General features: G+C 38.5%; 1 long non-coding RNA gene and 1 pseudogene across 2 annotated transcripts; one reads left to right on the top strand and one right to left on the bottom strand.

Annotated features, from left to right (window-relative positions):
* Nucleotides 1–5815: 5815 nt before the first annotated feature.
* Nucleotides 5816–7434, top strand: LOC311093039 (perforin-1-like; annotated as a pseudogene). The gene is made up of 2 exons: nt 5816–6287; nt 6408–7434. The product of its transcript is annotated as a perforin-1-like (transcript).
* Nucleotides 7435–16226: 8792 nt separating this feature from the next.
* Nucleotides 16227–23181, bottom strand: LOC311093884. Its single transcript, XR_014608497.1, has 3 exons — nt 23033–23181; nt 22878–22938; nt 16227–18493 (listed from the first exon to the last, which is right to left on the bottom strand). It is a non-coding gene; the product is annotated as an uncharacterized lncRNA (long non-coding RNA).
* Nucleotides 23182–23209: the final 28 nt, after the last annotated feature.

The raw sequence follows: 23209 nt of genomic DNA, 5'->3' as shown, positions 1-23209 counted from the left end.
GTCATTATTGCTTTACTTGTGTCACCTGCCGTCATTATTAGTTTCTCCCTATTTAATCCCCATGTGTTTGCTGTCCTGTGCTGGTTCATTGTCATTCATTGTGTGTATCAATCTGTGAGTAACCTGTTGTAAGTCTTGTCTAGAAAGAAGAGTTTGATCATGTCTTAGCTGTTAGTTTATTGTCTGAGTCTTAGTCTAATGTTGTCAGTCTAAAATAGTCTATCCTGTCTTGTTTTGCCCCCTCGTGGGTTTTGTTTTCTGTTTTCTGTTTTGTCGTTAATAAACCTTGTGTTAAGTATTTACTGTCTGCGATTGGGTTCATCTTCGCATCATCGTGACACCATGACCCTGATCATCAACTTGCTCTGTGAACTCAGGCTTTGGTCCTGAGTTCATGAAGCACATGCACATGTAAGTGTGACATCAGTAGTGAACACTGTACTTATTTTTTGGATGTAAGTACATAGTAGTTATAGACACCTACAGTGAGGAAAATAAGTATTTGAACACCTTGCTATTTTGCAAGTTCCCCCACTTGGAGATCATGGAGGGGTCTGAAATTGTCATCGTAGGTGCATGTCCACTGTGAGAGACATAATCTAAAAAAAAAAATCCAGAAATCACAATGTATGATTTTTTAACTATTTATTTGTATGATACAGCTGCAAATAAGTATTTGAACACCTGTCTATCAGCTAGAATTCTGACCCTCAAAGACCTGTTAGTCTGCCTTTAAAATGTCCACCTCCATTCCATTTATTATCCTAAATTAGATGCACCTGTTTGAGGTCATTAGCTGCATAAAGACACCTGTCCACCCCATACAATCAGTAAGAATCCAACTACTAGCATGGCCAAGACCAAAGAGCTGTCCAAAGACACTAGAGACAAAATTGTACACCTCCACAAGGCTGGAAAGGGCTACGGGGAAATTGCCAAGCAGCTTGGTGAAAAAAGGTCCACTGTTGGAGCAATCATTAGAAAATGGAAGCTAAACATGACTGTCAATCTCCCTCGGACTGGGGCTCCATGCAAGATCTCACCTCGTGGGGTCTCAATGATCCTAAGAAAGGTGAGAAATCAGCCCAGAACTACACGGGAGGAGCTGGTCAATGACCTGAAAAGAGCTGGGACCACCGTTTCCAAGGTTACTGTTGGTAATACACTAAGACGTCATGGTTTGAAATCATGCATGGCACGGAAGGTTCCCCTGCTTAAACCAGCACATGTCAAGGCCCATCTTAAGTTTGCCAATGACCATTTGGATGATCCAGAGGAGTCATGGGAGAAAGTCATGTGGTCAGATGAGACCAAAATAGAACTTTTTGGTCATAATTCCACTAAACGTGTTTGGAGGAAGAAGAATGATGAGTACCATCCCAAGAACACCATCCCTACTGTGAAGCATGGGGGTGGTAGCATCATGCTTTGGGGGTGTTTTTCTGCACATGGGACAGGGCGACTGCACTGTATTAAGGAGAGGATGACCGGGGCCATGTATTGCGAGATTTTGGGGAACAACCTCCTTCCCTCAGTTAGAGCATTGAAGATGGGTCGAGGCTGGGTCTTCCAACATGACAATGACCCGAAGCACACAGCCAGGATAACCAAGGAGTGGCTCTGTATGAAGCATATCAAGGTTCTGGCGTGGCCTAGCCAGTCTCCAGACCTAAACCCAATAGAGAATCTTTGGAGGGAGCTCAAATTCAGTGTTTCTCAGCGACAGCCCAGAAACCTGACTGATCTAGAGAAGATCTGTGTGGAGGAGTGGGCCAAAATCCCTCCTGCAGTGTGTGCAAACCTGGTGAAAAACTACAGGAAACGTTTGACCTCTGTAATTGCAAACAAAGGCTACTGTACCAAATATTAACATTGATTTTCTCAGGTGTTCAAATACTTATTTGCAGCTGTATCATACAAATAAATAGTTAAAAAATCATACATTGTGATTTCTGGATTTTTTTTTTTAGATTATGTCTCTCACAGTGGACATGCACCTATGATGACAATTTCAGACCCCTCCATGATTTCTAAGTGGGAGAACTTGCAAAATAGCAGGGTGTTCAAATACTTATTTTCCTCACTGTATATAAAGTGGGACCTTTGATAATGTACATATTAAAGTGAAAAGCTTACATGTAGTAATTTTTAAAGCTTTATTTGTCAATTCCAAATCTTATTTAAATTAAATATTTTTAGTATATATTTATATTCATTTAAACTAAATGCTTAATAATAATTGTTGAACTAAAGTTGCTTTGGTGTAATGGATTATAGGTATTGTTAGGAACTTATTTTCCTTCTTCAAAGCAAACCAGGAGACATTGGGATCGCGTTCAACAGAAGTTATTCTTTATTGAGCACTCCGCTGTACGTGGCTGCAGTACTTCCAACATAATCTGACTAAGGGAACTTTACATGGTTTCTTTATAGGCATTTCAGTGGGCTGTCCTTAAAGGTGCTGAACTTACACACAGCCTTTAGGGATGACTACTGAATCTAATCATCTAAAGACAATAGAGGCAATTACCCCCAACTGAGATAATGGTACCCCCCAAATTGTATAAACAACACATGGTCACGAGAACTAAGACTAGGTAAACATTGACACAAAGTTCAACTCTTAGTAGAAAGATCAAAGACTAACAAAACCCCTTCAAAGGAAACTGTTAAATCTAATCAGTAAATGGATGCCCTCATGTTCACCTTGAATGCCCAATACAGTATAGTTCACCTTAGTTTTTTATGTGATGTTATGTAAGGAAGTAGGATCAGCAGGTCTAAAACATATTCTTAAATTTGTAACCCTTCAGTATGATAATAATTGACAATAACAATAATAATTGATAATAACAGTTTCGTGAAGTTCGGACCAAATTTGTGACCTGTGAAAATTTAGTTTCGCTTTCTGTTCAATCCACTATGGCGGACGAACGACGAACAACGTTTTAAAGTTGGAACGGTGTCTCTGTCTCAAAGGGCCTAGGCGCAGGAGCTGGCCAAAATTTTTCTCCCGGGAATAATAATAATAATAAGAAGAAAACTTAAGAAGAACAATAAGTGTGGCACACAATAAGCACACTTAATGATCATTGCTAAAATTCAGACAATTTTGTGTTTAAAAATCTTTACTATGTAGTGACCTTTAATTTGGAGCAAGAGAAACTGGGAGTGACTGTTACGGCCGACTCGTGGCCGCAACAATATAGGAAAATCAAAACAATAGGTGGATATAATGAATGAGGTTTATTACATAATTCTAGGGGTTTCACAAAGCGCAATAATAAACTTTATGCCATTTGAATGACTCAAAATGCCGACAGACGCTAGATCCCACTATAGCGAGGAAACAAGAGGCCAGCCGTGGATGATGTCACTTCCCCGTACGCCGACCTTCATGCACGGAACCGAAACGCTTATATCTCCACCTCCTAATTTTAATCAGGTGTTCCTCATCTCTGCTGCGACCTACAAACCAAGAGATACAAAGAAAAGAAAACACACCCACACCCATAACACCTCCCCTCTTAAGAGAGAGGATCCTTGCAATTGGACCTCTGAAACAAATGAGAAAATATTAATTCTTAACAACAACAACAACAACAAATATTACCACTTAACCCCCAATAAATTATAACAGACTGCAAACCCAGTATGGTGCCTTCTTAATCTGATTCCCTCTTGCAACTTTAATACAGCAACTCCCGGCGCCTAGGAAAATCCATAGTCACAAATGAGAGAAAACAGAAGAAAAAAAAACATCCATTGAATCAGTCGCAAAAACTCTCACATGGGGCACGAGATAAGGCATCAGCCAGAACATTTTCCACACCCCTTATGTGTCGAATCTCCAAAGGATAGGGTTGCAAAAAGAGAGACCATCGAATAAGACGCTGGTTTGGGCTCTGCAAAGAGTTCAAAAAGGTAAGTGGATTGTGGTCTGAAAATACCACAATTGGAAAAATACCACTTGTTACATAGACTTCAAAAAACTGCAAAGCCCAAATCAACGCCAATGCCTCCTTTTCAATAGTGGAATAATGCAACTGATGAGACTTAAACTTTCTGGAAAAATAGGAGACGGGTCTTTCTATACCCTGTACATCAGTTTGCAACAGTACAGCTCCAGCCCCAACTTGACTGGCATCAACCTGGATCTGAAAAGGCTGTCCAATGCGTGGGGCAACCAGCACAGGGGCAGTGCTAAGCAACAGCTTGACATTGTCAAAAGCTTGCTTACACTGCAAGGCCCACTCAAATTTTATGTTTTTTTTCAATAAATCAGTTAAAGAAGCTACTACTGAAGAAAAATTTGGGCAAAAGTTTCTTTAATAACCCACCATTCCCAGAAACCGCATTAACTCTCGTTTCGTGTTAGGTGGAGGAAAATTATCAATGGCCAAGACCTTAGCGCGCACTGGACGCACATGACCCTGCCTTACTACCTTCCCCAAATAGGTCACAGTCGCCTTGGCAAACTCACACTTTGCCAAGTTGACCGTGAGCCTAGCTTCTGCCAAACGCTCAAAAAGTGCTCTGATGCGTAAAAGATGCTGCTCCCACGTGTCACTATACAACCACATCATCTAAATAAACAGCACAACTATTCAACCCAGAGGTTACATGGTTCATCAAGCGCTGAAAAGTAGCGGGCGCATTTCTAAGGCCAAAACTCATTACAAAATAAGAGTATAGCCCCAGTATAGTACAATCTCCTGTGCACAAGTGGTTAAAGGCACTTGCCAATATCCTTTCAATAATTCAAATTTACTGACATACATCGCGGAACCGACAGAATTTACACAATCTTCCATTCGGGGCAATGGGAAAGAATCTGGTTTTGTTATATTATTTACCTTTCGGTAATCAGTACAGAAATGGTACGACCCATCTGGCTCACCAGTAAACAAGGTTTTTTATTGCGTCAGACATGTGTCACTATGCTCACAGCTGATTGGTCGAATTTTGGTTTAGCTCTCTTACAACATAACCTGCCGTTTAGCAGGTTAGCAATTCCCATGGAGCACTAAGTTACTAAGGACCCTGCTAAAATCTGATACACTTTCATAGTGCCTAAAACCAGGGTTGTCACAAACTAAACTGAAACATACCTAGCTATCCTCCTAAGCCAGCTTCATGGTATCCCACATAGCAAATTTTTTCTGGCCCAGCTCTGTTCCACAGAACCCCATTTCCCACATACCGCAAAGAATGACGGCTCTGTTGTGGTTCAGATCCGGACTGAAGACATGGACCAACACTAGCCCAAGTCTCAGCCATTTAATAACCATAACAGGGCATGAACTGGGCCAGAACGGGTTTTAATAGTGGCGCCAATTCTCAGCCATTAATAAATAATATCAACACCAACTTTTAACTAGACCCTTATCCATTTAATAACCCACATCTTGACCTGAAAAGAGACATAATAGGCTTTATTCTTGGTACAAATTATCAGCCTTAAGTAAACCAAAACACAGCCAAACCTGCCATGTGTGGCAATGATAGCACAGCATGATCATGGCAAAACACATGAGGCCCTAATGTTGGTGGGAGGAGTGTAGCCCAGATCAGTCCATTGATCATCTGGCCCAAATCAGGCTTGTGACCATGGGCCATATAAATGCACTTTCCCACATAGGAAATTTGATCTGGCCCAGCTCTGTTCCACAAAACCCCTTTTCCCTCGGCCCACATACCACAAAGAATGACGGCCCTATAGTGGTCCAGATCTGGATTTAAGACTAGGACCACACATGGGCTATAACTGACTCGATTCTCAGCCAATTAATGACCCATAACTGGCCCTGCACTCATGACCACTTCTGGAGAGGATGACATAGGTGCATCAAAAGAGTGTGAGGATGCTCCCTTTGTTCCCGGGCACAATCTTGCTGGAGAGGGATTTGATGTTGTGACCGTGAAGCGAAAAGGATCTTACCTGATCATCATGGAGAAATTTAGGATTTAGGAAAAGGCACTTGTAAAATGCGCAAAAACAATTACATGAATGGAATAAAACAGAAGCTACCAGCAGCAGTTGTGTTTTGGAGGACCTTGCCAAAGTGTTCAATGAAAGTCTCCAGTCAGATCTTTGAATCAAGTGAAGCACTGGTCAGTGATTCATCATCAGCGCTCTCAGTCAGCTAGAAAGTTAGTTTAGATGTGAAGGCTGCTGGAGCTACAGTCGGAGGCACTCATTCCAGGGAAGCAAAATTTGCAATGAAAAAATCAAAAGAAGACAAATACAGTTTCACCAAACATGAAGATGCATGCAGCTTTTACAGGTGAGAGAGCTGGGTTGCTTTTCCTTGTAGGATGAATACGAAAATAAATTTAAACTTTAATTGTAATTTGCTACCTCTTTGGTCCCACTGAATTCAAGTTTGTTTACTGTGTCTTTACAGATATCGTCTAGCTAAAAAGCCTCCTCTTGATGAAGAGTTTCTTGAAGCAATTAAATCACTCCCTGCATCCTACGATCCAGACGCCTACCGCAACCTGATCACCACATATGGCACTCACTTTACCACAGGGGCAAATGAAAGCCATGACAGCCATCAAAACCTGTCAGGCAACAGTGAGTGGGCTTACAGACACTGCAGTGAAAGACTGTTTGGATATAGAAGCATCTGGTTCATCACACCCAAATTCCCTTAAGACCTGGCTGGAGTCTTTGAAGAGTCTCCCTGACATTGTGCACTACTCTCTGAAACCCTTCCATTTCTTACTGAGTAAAAAACACCCTGCCAGGAAAGGACTGAAGAGAGCTGTTGAAGAACACATAATAGAAAATGCCCTCATGAAGGTTTGCTCAGAGCCTTGAAAGATTGGCAGGAAGTGCAGTGCAAGAGACCGATGTGCTTGTGTTTGTGAAAGTAGTCAAATTATAAAGTCTAACTGCTGTCCAGCTGAAAAGGGACTTTCAGGTTAAGTCTACAGCCTCAGACCCAATGGTCTGTATGAAGATATATTTTTCACAAACCAAAGGCAGTAGCATATGGCACATAAACCAAGCACACTGCGACTATTGATAATAATGACAATCCACATTGGCCAGAAACATTTGAGTTTGTTCCTATTAAGATTAGCTTGGCCAATAAACTAACTTTTGAAGTGTTTGATGCAAACAGCTACTGGAACAGCGACCTCCTTGGTACATGCTCTTTTGAACTTAGAAGTGGAGTTGTGAGTGACACTTGTGGTTTTAAACATGACACCTTCTTTTTTACCTATGAAGTGAAATGTGCTCCCAGTCTAAATGGCCCACAGTGTAATGAACACAAACCTTCTCCAATGGCTTCCCCTCTGGCTGACATTTTCAGCTCAAGAAATGGTGTTCTGGTTAAAGACATGCCCAGGCTTGAATTAGCTCACAATAACTCAAATAAGTTAAACTTCAATGGAACTCATGGAAGGCTATTTATGCTGTGACCTGCATCTTGAATCCATTCTTTCTGCATGAAAAATACCTTAGCCTAACAGCACTTTCATCTGCAATAGAAAATAAGTGTATTAGTATCCTTTGCTTAGTTCTTTTTCTATTTCTTTTCTGTTTTATTTTCTGTGTTTTTGCATTAAAAAGGCATTCTTAAAGACATCTGTGTGTTTGTGTTCTTTTGGGTTTATTATTATTATTATTATTGTTATTATTATTATTATTATTATTATTAGACTTGCAAAATGTAACTTACAATGCACTAACTACAGGCAGCTGATCCTTCCCCAGAATTTATTTTTTATACATTTCACTACACAGTCATATTTCGTTATCACGGTTCACATTTGCAGAAAGAGAGAAATAGCTTGAATTTGGAATAGCATTCTCTTACTATTTGTGCCATATAAAAATATGGGAGTTTGCTAGTATGCTATTTTCAGCCACAGACTCATGTTTTTCAATGTTGGTTGCAATGAGTTCTAATATACCTCATTATGATCACTCACATGACACTTCTCAGGTGATGGCTCAAAATAAATGTTGGAATTGTACATGCAAAGATAACAACTTTCATCTTGTACATGTATATTGCTAACTATTATTGAGATGGAATTAGAACGCTAACAGATAGCTCTCTCCAGATATTTTACATAGGCAGCTGAAACAGAATACAAGTTTATACATTTATTTATAATCTTCAACCATTTGCAGAATATTATATTAAATCAATCAAGGACAGTTATGTGGACTGGTCAGTTATGTGGAAGGGATTTGCCTTACATTCAAGCGCATAATCTTCTTGATGCATGTGCTTTACGATCTTCCTTTGGTTAACAATATTCACAGCAATTATGAAATTAATAAAAATGTAATTAATAAATGATGCTAGTGCTGGATAATTAAGTTTAATTCTCATTACTGTAGTGTTTATATGCCTACTCTACTAAAGTTTATGTACTCTGACCTTAGTTGTGCTCCTTAAATCAGTAAATATAATTTAGCTTCATCCATGACATCTCTTTTTCATCAACAATGCAAGACAAACCAAACCACTATGCAATTAATATAATTGCTAATGCTCATGTATTAAAACTACAGGATTTCCTGAGCATTTCCAATAGGCCTACTGATGTGGTATCCAGTATTTAAGTGTCTGTGGTTTGTAAGTGTGATTCTGAGCTGTGGCATTTCACACATCAGCTGAGCTTAGCTGAAGTGCATTTAGCAACCTCTCCGTATCACGCACACCACTTTAAGACTTAAGCGGGTCGCACACCGGACGCGCAGCTCAGCGCCGCGCCGCGCAGCGCCACGTCTTTTAAATTCGAACACATTATTCTCTATGAGAGTACACACACCGGCGGCGTCTGTCCGCGGCGCCCAGCAACGGCTCAGGACCTATGGGGTGAGATTTCGGTCACAATTCTGCGCGCGCAAGATCACATTTTGAGCGTGCAAAAGGGCATTTCGCACGCGCGTGAACTGAGTTTTGCGGAGAAATGTTCGTCTCGCAGATAAGAAAATATTGCGAGCGAACGAAAATCAATTTTGCATTTAAAATAAGTATTTGGATGTGCGCGGACGTTCTCTTTCGCGTGTGCAAAGTTTCACTTTCTTGCTCCTTTCATACCAGCCGTGAGCGCTCTCTAAGCGCAGACAGCTCGCTTGCTCAACACAACCCAACGTTACAATTTGCCATAATTCCAGCCAATCAGAGATGAGACTGCTAAATTCTGATTGGCTGGCTTGAAAACCAATCACAAGACTCCCTGCATCACCGACTCAAAGAGTATAGAAGTACGTTACTTCTATACTCTTTGACCGACTGCGGAAGAGAACTAGTGCAGTTGAGTATATTATTTATGAAAAATATTCAAAAACTTAACTGTAATTCACTGTATTGTTGGCAAATTCAGTTCACACATCACTGCTGTCCTGATGGTTATACTACAAGACTTATTTTGTATAAATATCGTTTTGCGTATTTTTTACGATTATTATTTATGAAAAATATTCAAAAACTTCACTGTAATTCACTGTATTGTTGCCAAATTCAGTTCACACATCACTGCTGTCCTGAAGGTTATACAACAACACTTATTTTGGTAAAATATATATTTTAAATTGTATATACAATTACTGTAAATGTATAATTTTTATGATTTTTATGAAAAATATTCAATAACTTTACTGTAATTCACTGTATTGTTGCCAAATTCAGTTCACACATCACTGATGTCCTGATGGTTATACTACAACACTTATTTTGGAATTTTTTTTTTTTAAGTTGTATATACAATTGTAAATTTATGATTTTTTTTAATGATTTTTATGAAAATATTCAATAACTTTGGACATCAGTGATGTGTGAACTTAATTTGGCAACAATACAGTGAATTACAGTTATGTTATTGAATATTTTTCATAAAAATCATAATAATTATACATTTACAATTGTATATACAAATTAAAATATATATTTTTCCCTAAAATAAGTGTTGTAGTATAACCATCAGGACAGCAGCGATGTGTGAACTGAATTTGGCAACAATACAGCGAATTACAGTGAAGTTATTGAATATGTTTCATAAAAATCATAAAAATTCTACATTTACAATTGTATATACAATTTAAAATATATATTTTGCCTAAATAAGTGTTGTAGTATAACCATCAGGACAGCAGTGATATGTGAACTGAATTTGGCAACAATACAGTAAATTAGAATATTTTTCATAAAAATCATAAAAAATCATAAATGTACAATTGTATATACAACTTAAAATATATTTTCCCCAAAATAAGTGTTGTAGTATAACCATCAGGACAGCAGTGATGTGTGAACTGAATTTGGCAACAATACAGTGAATTACAGTTATGTTATTGAATATTTTTCATAAAAATCATAAAAATTATACATTTACAATTGTATATATAATTTAAAATATATATTTTTCCCAAAATAAGTGTTGTAGTATAACCATCAGGACATCAGTGATGTGTCATCTGAATTTGCCAACAATACAGTGAATTACAGTGAAGTTTTTTAATATTTTTCATAAATAATAATCATAAAAAATACGCAAAACAATATTTATACAAAATAAGTCTTGTAGTATAACCATCAGGACAGCAGTGATGTGTGAACTGAATTTGCCAACAATACAGTGAATTACAGTGAAGTTTTTGAATATTTTTCATAAATAATAAACTCAACTGCACTAGTTCTCTTCCGCAGTCGGTGATGCAGGGAGTCTTGTGATTGGTTTTCAAGCCAGCCAATCAGAATTTAGCAGTCTTATCTCTGATTGGCTGGAATTATGGCATATTGTAACGCTGGGTTGTGTTGAGCAAGCGAGCTGTCTGCGCTTAGAGAGCGCTCACGGCTGGTATGAAAGGAGCAAGAAAGTGAAACTTTGCACACGCGAAAGAGAACGTCCGCGCACATCCAAATATTTATTTTAAATGCAAAATTGATTTTCGTTCGCTCGCAATATTTTCTTATCTGCGAGACGAACATTTCTCCGCAAAACTCAGTTCACGCGCGTGCGAAATGCCCTTTTGCACGCTCAAAATGTGATCTTGCGCGCGCAGAATTGTGACCGAAATCTCACCCCATACAGGACCGTGTTCAAAATCCTGCCGCGCCACAGAGCGCCATTTACATAGTTTTATATTAAATTTACATTTATGTGTCTCAAATCGTAGTTAATGTATATACGGACTTCACCCTGTGCTGCAATATACATTTAGTTTTATATTTATTTACAGAAATCAGAAAATTGCTGATGTTATCGGATTTTCAGGTGAGAGTTGTCCTAGACGTGGCGCGGCGCGGCGCTGAGCTGCGCGTCCGGTGTGCGACCGGCTTTAGGCTAAGCTAGCACAATGTTTTTTTGTTTGTTTTTTTAACTGTGTTCTAAGTACTAAGAACTGCAAACAACCAAATATATGTGAGAATCAATAGCCACACTTGTGATCATGTTCATTAGACTATAAGAAAATAACTGAGTCTCACAAAAGATTTACCATCACGTGTTTGATGGCAAATATTACAATGCTGCCTTCAAATGACTGGTTTGTTAGGTTAGTAAGTAGGTAAGACTACAGGTTTAGAGTCCGGCCTGTTCATCATCATGGCCTTACAATCCTTAAATGGCCTTAAATGTTTCTAAGAAGTTTTGTCTAAAAAATACAAAAGGAATGCTAACAGATTTTTGTTAGACGTTGGGACCAATCCCAGTGGGATCAAACAAAAGTTTGTTTAATTTTTGTTATTATTTCAAATGTAATGAAGTTCCACAGGGAATTATTTTTGAGTGTACCATGGAAGGCTATTTATGCTGTGACCTGCATCTTGAATCAATTCTTTCTGCATGAAAAATAGCCTTAATATAGCCTAACAGCACTTTCGTCTGCAATAGAAAATAAGTGTATTAGTATCCTTTGCTTAGTTCTTTTTCCATTGCTTTTCTGTTTTATTTTGTGTTTTTGCATTAAAAAGGCATTCTTTAAGACAGATCTGTGTGTTTGTGTTCTTTTGGGTTTATTATTATTATTATAATTATTAGCCTTGCAAAATGTAACTTACAATGCACTAACTACAGGCAGCTGATCCTTCCCCAGAATTTATTTTTTATACATTTCACTAAACAGCCATATTTCGTTATCACGGTTCACATTTGCAGAAAGAGAGAAATAGCTTGAATTTGGAATAGCATACTTCTCTTACTATTTGTGCCATATAAAAATATGGGAGTTTGCTAGTATGCTATTTTGAATTCAACCACAGACTCATGTTTTTCACTGTCGGTTGCAATGAGTTCTAATATACCTCATTATGATCACTCACATGACACTTCTCAGGTGATGGCTCAAAATAAATGTTGGAATTGTACATGCAAAGATAACAACTTTCAGCTTGTACATGTATATTGCTAACTATTATTGAGATGGAATTGGAATAACAGATAGCTCTCTCCAGATATTTTACATAGGCAGCTGAAATAGAATACAAGTTCATACATTTATTTATAATCTTCAACCATTTGCAGAATATTATATTAAATCAATCAAGGACAGTTATGTGGACTGGTCAGTTATGTGGAAGGGCTTTGCCTTACATTCAAGTGCATAATTTTCTGGATGCATGTGCTTTATGATCTTCCTTTGGTTAACAATATTCACAGCAATTATGAAATGAATAAAAATGTAATTAATAAATGATGCTAGTGCTGGATAATTAAGTTTAATTCTCATTACTGTAGTGTTTATATGCCTACTCTATTAAAGTTTATGTACTCTGACCTTTGTGCTCCTTAAATCAGTAAATATAATTTAGCTTCATTCATCACATCTCTTTTTCATCAACAATGCAAGCCAAACCAAACCACTATGAAATTAATATAATTGCTAATGCTCATGTATTAAAACTACAGGATTTCCTGAGCATTTCCAATAGGCCTATTGATGTGATATCCAGTATTTAAGTGTCTGTGGTTTGTAAGTGTGATTCTGAGCTGTGGCATTTCACACATCAGCTGAGCTTAGCTGAAGTGCATTTAGCAACCTCTCCGTATCACGCACACCACTTTAAGACTTAGGCTAAGCTAGCACAATGTTTTTTTTTTTTTTTTTTACTGTGTTCTAAGTACTAAGAAATGCAAACAACCAAATATATGTGAAAATCAATAGCCACACTTGTGCTCATGTTTATTAGACTATATGAAAATAAGTCTATCAATCCTTAAAAATCCAAAAGGAATGCTAACAGATTTTTGTTAGACGTTGGGACCAATCCCAGTGGGATCAAACAAAAGTTTGTTTTATTTTTGTTATTATTTCAAATGTAATAAAGTTTCACAGGGATTTATTTTTAATTGCTGTGGTTAATGCAAGCATATAGCCTATTTCTGTAGTTCCTAAACAACATTTAAAAACAATTCCAAATTAACAAGCAAATCACATGGATTGAGTTGTTTCAACTGTTACAGAGCCACAACATTGTTACGGGCCAGGGCAGTGGGTCTGGATCAAAGACCTCAGACGTAAGGCGTGGAACAACCTGAGGTGGCTGGATCCGAACGAGATCATTCTAACAACAAATACAGCAATCAAGGTTGCTGAGCGTGACACATTGTAAGCCCCACCAATCTCCAGCGTCAAGTGGAAATATAGGGGAAATCAGGGCATACTAGTGACGGCCCTCCTCTGGCAACGAGGGAAAGCCCTTGCTATGGCTCGCAAAGAGTCATTAAGGTGAAGATGGAGCATTTCAGTCGTCTATGGGCCAACGGGACAACCAGCGCACCTGGGAGCGAATGTGGGCTGACAGGATGTTTAAGTATAGCATATGTGTTGTTGTATTCATTAGTGTGTTGATTTTGATCATGTTACTGCTTCTGTTTGAATTTTATACAGGAAGTGTTCAGAATGAGGGGAAAAGGGAAGTGCCTGTTCATCATGACTAGTCATCTGACACCGACCAGCATCACTATGGGTTAAATTTGTTCTGGAAATTTGCTGATTACACAGCTAAAAAACTTGCACCCAACAAAGATTGTTATGTCTGAGAACATGCCTCCTTTTCTGACGCATATCCCATATGTTCCCAGAGCCAGTAGAAGGTCGCCAATTAAAGTGTATTTTGTCTCATGTTGCTGGGCCGAAAAACCCAGCCCTTTTCCGAAAGAAAAGTCCTCTTTAATGTAACAATGTAACCATTACATTGCTCTCTCCTTTCACTGAGGCGAAAAAAAAGGTCTGGCCTATACCAGAGCAGAAATTTAAAGAGTGTTACTGGTCACGGGGGGATTTCAATTTATGGGGAGACTTGAGGGATGTGAAACCATTCATAATGTTACCTGTTATGATCCCACGGGTATGAGTGATCACATTGCGGGACAGGCTTACGTCCTATTTGACTATTACTGGTTGTGTGGCCATACTGCCTATCCCAGTCTGCCTGTTTCATGGCATGGTATCTGTGCTTTAGTTAAGCTCAGAGCATAAATTAGAATTGACTATGTGGGGAAACTAAAAGGAGGAAGGAGGGCTCTGGGGAAGAAGGATGGCGACACTTGGTGGAGACATGACATTTCTGACATCCCTGTAGAAAACCTTGTAAGTGCAGTATTTATCTCAGTTCTGGAAGGCTTTTCTGATCCACAATGCTGTAACTGACTCAATGAACTGGATAAATAGAATCCATTATGAATTATTCCGATTTGCAAACGATGCCCAACTGGCTTAAAAAACGGACTTAAAAACTGAACCTAAGACAAATGACTCTGGAGAACAGAATGGCGCTGGATGCAATTCTTACGGAAGAGGGAGGGAGTTTATGTAAAAATTGGCAAGGAATGTTCGCTAGTATCTCGCTAGCCTGTTAACCTACCATCCGTGCTTGCCGTCTCATGTGCACTTGCACCTTTTACGAGTCCATCAAACAACTGTGGTGAGTAGGATCAGTCAACAAACACGGTGAGTAATGTCTTCTCCTGTTATTGTCACTTGCACTTCGTGTCACATGTGTAGCATAGCCTTCTCTGTCAGCACAGAGGGCTTTTCATGTGATAAATGCAGGGTGATAGTCAGGCTGACGGAGAAGATTTCTAAACTAGAGACACACATGCAAACTTTAAACGAGGATAGTAAGAATGCAAGAGCTTTAGATACTGCTTTGGATGTGACTAGCTTAGTGAACTCTGTACATTGTTTAGTTCCGGCTGTAGAGCCCGTGCAGCAGGGCAACTGGGTGACCGTGAGACGCTGTAGTCGCGGGACAAAACACCGCTCTTCCGTTCTGATTACCATAACAAATAGATTCTCCCCATTTAGTGAAACACCCACTGAGAATCCTGTTGAAAGTGCCCTAGTTATTGGTGATAATATTACACGGAACGTGAAAATAGAGAAACCAGCCACTATAGTCACATGTTTGCCGGGAGCCAGAGCGCCTGACATCAAAGCAAATTTAAAAGTGCTGGCTAATGCTAATCGTAAATTCTCTAAGATTATTATTCACATCAGCACTAATGATGTTCAACTTCACCAGTCGCAGATGAACTCGCAAGTATTATGTCAGGCATTGTATATTGCTCTGGCCCCCTTCCTGTTCGCCGGAGTGATGAAATACTTAGTAGACTGTCCTCACTCAATGGCATTGAAATAATATTGAATTCATAGACAACTGGAAAAGTTTTTGGGGCAGACCTGACCTGTTGAAAAGAGATGGTATTCATCCAATTATGACCAGAGAGGGGAATTTGTAATGGATTTTTTGAATAAAATAAAAAACTGTATTATAAACTAATCATATTTTGGGGATATTTTGGGGATATTAATTTAATTTTATCAATCAATAAATTTACACTAGAAACAACCTTGTTGTGTTATTTTGGTTTAATGCTGTGAAGCTGCTTTGATGCAATCTGTATTGTGAAAAGCGCTATATAAATACACTTGACTTGACTTGACTTGACATAATTTCCCTAACATCTAACATTCTAACACTTGAAAAACCTGAAAACCAAAAATACTCTGAGGTTGATGTGTTGAAACCAGTGGAAACTTTGAGATGCTATAGACAATATCAAGAATATAATAGTCTATAATAGTCCCTGTAGCAAAGTATGTTGTTCAGGGAAGAAGGAGGCGGGAACCGGCAAACGTTTCACAGACTTTAATAAATAAACAAACACAAAATGAAAGTAAAGGTGGAAGCCCCTCACGGACAACTTCCGCACACACATAAACAAAACATAACATAAATAGTACAGGCCTGGTCCTCTCTCGTCCTTCACTGACGCCGCCCCTCCGGGGGGGCAGTAATGGCAGCCACGGCAACTGGGGGTAAGGACAGACAAGGTGAGAGAAAAGGAGACTGAAGCATGGGGAGCAACAAGAGAGGGGAGAGAGGAAAAAAAAATCTTGGTCCGGTTCCCGGACATACTGCTGCTCAGTCCTCAACCAGACAGGAGACTCTCAATCGCGGTGCCATGCATTGGTACTGGACATCTTTTGGTGGACGGCTCGCCGCTCCTCTGCCACCTGGCGGATGGCAATGGCTCCTCTTCCTCCTCTGGCTGAGGGCAGCTAGTGTTGTGGTTTCTCTCTTTTGTGAAATCACTTCTCAGAGATCTTTGATGCCAGAAAAATTATACTTTATTTTACAACAAAGCCGATCATCTTCTGCAGAAGATGACTCCAGATTTTTGCTCAGCTCACACATATATACCATACATCCCTTTCCAAAGATGGTAACCCTACCTAACACACCCAATAGATATTTTTGGATAAGAGATATTTGTACCATGTGACATACTAGAATAGAATTTTCTGCTGCAAGCAACATTCCAGGCCTTTCTTCAGGTTTCAGAAAGTCAAACCAAAGTCACACCCAGTGGAAATAATAGTGTACAAATATACAGCTAAATTACTTCTTTTTTTTTTTCTTTTTTTTCTTTGGCAAAATATTTTTATTAAGATTTTCTTCATGTAAATACAATCACAATCTTGTTAATACAAATTTGTCCATGTGAACATAATGACTGCATTACATGAATTTAAACCCATTTAAAGGCAGGAATTAAGCAGGAAAGAACTAATACAGTGAACAACGCTTCTCTCTTTAGGTCATTAAGCATAGAAAATAAAAACATAGTATAACATATAATCTTATCTCAAAGTGTACATTCTTCCACTTTTATTTAAAGTGAAATTTAAACTTAAGCTTAAATTGTGGAATTACAGGTTTCCTTGTCTCAAAAGTCCAAAAAATCATCTGTCAAATCTAAGTCCTTAATAAAGTCTATGAAAGGTCCCCAAATCCTATCGAATAAATGTTGTTTAGATTTCCTAATGTATGTTATTCTAGAGGGAGGCTGGACATCATCTGCTTTAACCACTGGGTGGCGCTGGGTCTGTTCACATTCTTCCAAGACAAAGCTATACATTTCTTTGCAGACAACAAACTTATATTTATAAAAGTACATTCAGTTATGATATAATTAGTTTGTCTGGGTATAAAGCTAATAAAAACAATTTTGGGTCCAATACTGTCTGTTTAGAAGTAAATTTTCAGAAGATTTTTATTTGCCTGCATTCCCACATGCAATGTATTAGAGTCCCTTTAGAGCCACACTTTATGCATACATCCAGTATATTATTATTATATTTATTTAGTTGTACAGGTGTAATATATACGCGCATGAGCCATTTATATTGTAGCATTCTAAGACGGCTATTTATGGACATGGTATGGATTTTAACACAAGCCCTTTCCCACTCCTGCTCTCCAAGCGATAATGACAGATCCACATTCCATGACATAAGTTTATCCCTCGAATTCTCTGCTACAGTGGAGATCAACAGATTATAAAAATAATGACTTTTCTCAATTTATTTTTAACCAACAACTTTTCCAGCGATGTAAGGGGAGGTTTACTTTAGATTACTATGATTTGCTTTCACAAAACTTCTCAACTGAAGGTATTTAAAATAGTGTTTTTTATCAAGCTTAAATTTGGATTGTAACTCTTCAAAGGACATAAATATATCAGACTCTGATGGATAAAGGTCATTCATTGTTTTAAGTCCTACAGATGCCCATCGTTTGAAAGTTGCATCTGCCCTTCCTGGTATTAAATTGCTTATTTTCTAAATAATAAAATCATCTACACCGGCAACGAGTCCCCTGTTCCCTGCTCCTCCCTCATCATGGCGGACAGCAGCAGGCTCCGGCCCATGGCTAACAGGAGAGACTCCTCTGCTCCCTCTCGGACGGCAGCCACCCCTGTTCGACCCAGGGGCACAGTAACAAGCTCTCCGTACCACCTGCTGTTCAATCGCTCAAGCACCACTGCCTCGGCCAGCCACTGACCACCTCAGCACCACGTTCCCCCTCAGCAGTGAGGGCTCCTCGACAGTGTGTCCCTCCTTCCTCCCAGGCTTCGACACCTCCTTTTATGCTTCTGTAGCTCCTCCTTCTCCATAAAAAAGGACTTGCCACCCTGAAAGTCTACAGCCTCAGAGCCAATGGTCTGTATGGAGCTAGATTTACACAAACAGACGGATTTGTATCAGTTACATAGTGTAAAAAATGTAGCGCACTGAGACCATTGATAATGGACAATCCACAGTGGCCAGAAACATATGAGTTTGGTCTTTAAGATTAAGGACCTTAAAGGACAAATCCAGTGAAAAATGAACCTAGGGGTATTTAACACATGGTTACCGAGTCGATCGTTCCCTGCAATGCGTTTTCATGAAAATCGAATGTATAGAGTTTTATCTTTAAAAACAGATTAGCTCATAGCAGTAGTATATGGGGCATAGAGTAAGTAAAATTAAATCGCTAGTTAATACCACTAACAAGGCTCAAAATAGCCTCACACTAACACGGTAGCATAATGAGGGTCCTTACATACAAACCGAAGCACTGAGAACTTTGTAAGTGTACAGACAGTTTAATAAGAAGATACTTTATAAAGACAGTACATTACGCGTTTACATCCAGGATCCATCTTGGAAAACAGTCTCGACTAATCGAGCCACGAACGCCGTGCTACGTTAGATTTCACAAACGTAACTCCTATCGACCAGCTATCCTATCGTTCGTGGCTCGATTAGTCGAGACTGTTTTCCAAGATGGATCCTGCATGTAAACGCGTAATGTACTGTCTTTATAAAGTATCTTCTTATTAAACTGTCTGTACACTTACAAAGTTCTCAATGCTTCGGTTTGTATGTAAGGACCCTCATTATGCTACCGTGTTAGTGTGAGGCTATTTTGAGCCTTGTTAGTGGTATTAACTAGCGATTTAATTTTACTTACTCTATGCCCCATATACTACTGCTATGAGCTAATCTGTTTTTAAAGATAAAACTCTATACATTCGATTTTCATGAAAACGCATCGCAGGGAACGATCGACTCGGTAACCATGTGTTAAATACCCCTAGGTTCATTTTTCACTGGAATTGTCCTTTAAGTCCTTTAAGATTAAGATTAAGATTATGGTCAATAAACTAACTTTTAAATATTATGTTGCAGACAGCGACTAGAACAGCAATCTCCTTGGTACATGCTCTTTTGATCTTAGAAGCAGAGTTGTGCATTGTATTTTTAAATATGGCACCTTATTTTTTATTTATGAAGTGAAATGTGCACTCAGTCTAAATATCAGTGATCGTGATCAGTTTGAAAAGATATGGCAACCTGAGTTAGCCTGGAAATCCAGACCCAAATCCAAAAGATTAAGGGTCTGGCATTGAGTAATGAAAATCCCCAACTCGAGGGGCGGCACCAAGCATGCATTTGAAAATCTCACTGCACGCAATTGGATAACATTACGAACAATCACAACAATACACGGGGTGACGAATCCAGAGTGACGGAAACAAGTTTGTTTTGGAGAATAGCCTAATGGAAATGGAGCAACAAGACGACTTTTGACATTTTTGCAAGGAGAATATGAAAATAGTTGGTTTGCACAAATACTCAGTCAACATTTTCGATAAATTTGGGAAACCAAATATATCCGAAAGACTTTTTCATGTTGGCGTGACGATAGTAAACAGACGAGTGTCGAATAGGATTTGTCGGCGGTGTGTCACCGTTTTAACAGGACTGGAACGAGATTTGCCTTTGTATAGGAGATGGATAGAGGATTAGAAACACAATGAAGCCTCAACAAGTCGTTCTGATAAAAGAGGCCGAGAGCCCACTCCACCCAAAACACCAAGGGCTCTGAAAAAGTTGTGCCACAACCCTGCAAGTCCTGGTAGAGCTAATGTTCGAAGGAATATTACAGAGGTAAGTTTGTTGCACTACCATGTATTTTAACATCATGTAGGCTAACTGTATAGAACATCCTGGTCTCTATCAGCTTCTTCATTGCAGCCGTTTCGTATTAACCTACTCGTGGTCATGTTTTGTTATGATGGTTTGTTTCATGCTCTCCATCATGTGTGTCATGCAGCCCCTTCCAATTATTTAGCTAACCAGTCGGCAAAACAGCAAAAACTTCCTTCTTGCAAAGGAACGATTTGAGCGCCACCGACTGTTTCATTGTAGCGGCCAAAGCCATTTCAAACAACTGGTGTTCATCCATGGCCATCTTGCAATGTTTACTAATGACTTCGATGTCGCAGCACTGTCGTCATCTGTTTAGCTCGCCTCTGGCCCGCCTATAGTATATCAGATAACCCGATGTGTTCAAATTCAAATTGTGCTCTCGCGAGAACTCTGGATTTCCAGGGTAAACCTGAGTCAGAACAGTCTGAAAATCTGAAGTTTGGTGATTGTAGCTTTAAAACTCTATGAGGAGATACTGTTTAAATGTTTGGCTCAGAAGAAGAAGAAGAAGAAGCTTAAATAGTAGATAATTATGCTGGCTTTGTCAAGCCCATAGATATATAAAATACATAAACACCTCGTTGGGCCTTGTATTGTGCATCAGCTCAGGCTGTCAGAATAACAGATAGAGCTAAACCGACTCATCTCTGCAAAGAGGAGGTGTTTTTTCACAGTTCCTTTTGACAATGAATAATTGTCAAGTTCTAACTAGCGAGATTCTGAGTAGGGGTGAGTGGGGCAGAACCTAACACAGGGCTAGTTGTAACCCACATGGTTAAACACACATGCCAGCATGGCGAAACGTAGTGTATGTACTAGTTGCCATATCAACAATATAGAGGAAAATTGCACAAAATTAAAAAATCTTTGGAAGATATCACTGAACATTTATTTAACCATAGCAAAAGTACATTTCTTATTGAAGTAATTTTTTCATCTCTGTTGTTTTGTGTTTATTTTAATATAATATATATCTTATATCTGTTATTTAACAGTTGATCTATTATTTAATGCTGATCTAACCAGCAGAAGACACTAACCGGGAAAAAAAAAAAAGAAAAAGAAAAAGCCATTTCCACAATTAGAGGTGCACATTTCACATTAAATTATATTATTAGGGACGTCTCCACAATTATTAAACAAAAAAATAAACCAACTCAGTACTTGACAAGTGTGAGTTTTCACAATTCCTTTTGACAATGAATAATTGTCAAGTTCTAACTAGCAAGATTCTGAGTAGGGGTGAGCAGGGCAGAACCTAACACATGGTTAAAAACTTTTCAAAAAACTTTTTGAAACATAGTGTATTTACTAGTTGCCATAGCAACATTATATAGAGGAAAACTGCACCAAAATTATTTTGGAAGATATCACTGAACATTTATCAAAAGTATTTCTTACTGAAGTTAATTTTTCATCTCTGTTGTTTTGTGTTTATTTTAATATAATATATATCCTATATCTGTTATTTAACAGTTGAGATAGTTCTTTAATGCTGATCTAACCAGCAGAAGACACTAACCGGGTTTAAATTCTAGTTGTGCAGGTGGGGCATGGTATAACACTGCGTTACAATGTGCTCCTAAAAATATGAATTTTATGGTTTTTGAAGAAACCATAAGAAAAAAAGGTCAATGTTCAGAAATGAATAATAATTATGTTTTGAACTATGCTGTATAGATGGGGGTTTTTGGGGGGGGGTTTTTTGTGTTTGTTGTCAAACTCAAAAATTACTTTATTTTTAATAATTAAAAATGCCATTATTTTATATGAAAAAGTTAATAATTGTATTTTATTGACAAAATATTTTAGCACAATACTAAAATACTTAGTATTATTTAGTACAATAATCTAATACTTAGTATATTTAATAATTATTATAATATTTTTTTGATTAGATCAGATAACATTTTAATTTCATGTTACAATGTTCCCCTCACATGTTATACTGTACCCCACCTACGGGGCATGTTGTCATTTCACTTCCATTCTTTCGGGGTAAATCAAGAAAAAAAGTATACACTGTAATGAAACAAAACCACATAATTGTACTACAGTAGACAGTAGTGAAATCAATTTGGAAAAAAAAAATACTCTGAACCCCAAGTGAATTTACACAAACAGAAAGTCAAAAAGTGTTAGGTTGTGCCCCGCTCTCCCCTAATTAGAGACAGAACCTTTTTGGTACTCCACGCATATCATAAACCATTGAAATCAGTTGAGAAATGTAAACTTTATTGCGCTTTTTGTCCAGAAAAGCCACAGTTCCCCATTTATTTGCTTTTTGTTTAAGAGTGGTCTTGCCCAGTTTAATATTTATCACAGCAATGATCCAAAGCAGCCAATGAGGCATCTATGTATATTATGTCTATGGTCAAGCCAACACAATAAATAAGAAGGAAGATACACAAGGAACAGGTGAGCACAATTAAAAACAGAGGGCCTAAGGACTAAAAAAGGAGTGTAGCAAAGGGAAACAAGGAGACGAGACAAGCGGAGCACTTTTTCAACACAGAAAAAGGACTTCCAGGGTGGAACCCTGAGACTCACATCACTGCATATTATTTATAATACAAACCTTTGACCAGTGGCATGCACAGACCTCCTCAGGGGCAGGGGTGGAAGGACCAAAGAGGGCACTTTTAAAAAAAAAAAACATTTATTTATTGAATAAATCACCTGTATTTAAAGCAGTACCCGCAGTGTTTCGCTTGTTTGCCTGTGTATTTAAACCTCTGTGCTTCAGTTGTTGTTTGTCGGTCGTTGTAGCTGTTTCCAGGTTCCATGTTCCTGTCCTGAGTTCTGTGTTCCATTGTTTGCCCTGGATTTCCTGTTTGTTTCATTAAAGTAGTGCTTGCATGTGGATTCTCTCTCCGCTTCGTTCCAAGCTAAACAAGATAACAAGGGGGC

The sequence above is a fragment of the Abramis brama genome, assembly GCF_963993115.1.
Source record: "Abramis brama genome assembly, chromosome: 12".
NCBI classification, from domain to species: Eukaryota; Metazoa; Chordata; class Actinopteri; order Cypriniformes; family Leuciscidae; genus Abramis; species Abramis brama.
The sequence above is the reverse complement of the archived record's forward strand: the minus strand, read 5'-3'. Positions and strand labels throughout refer to the sequence as shown.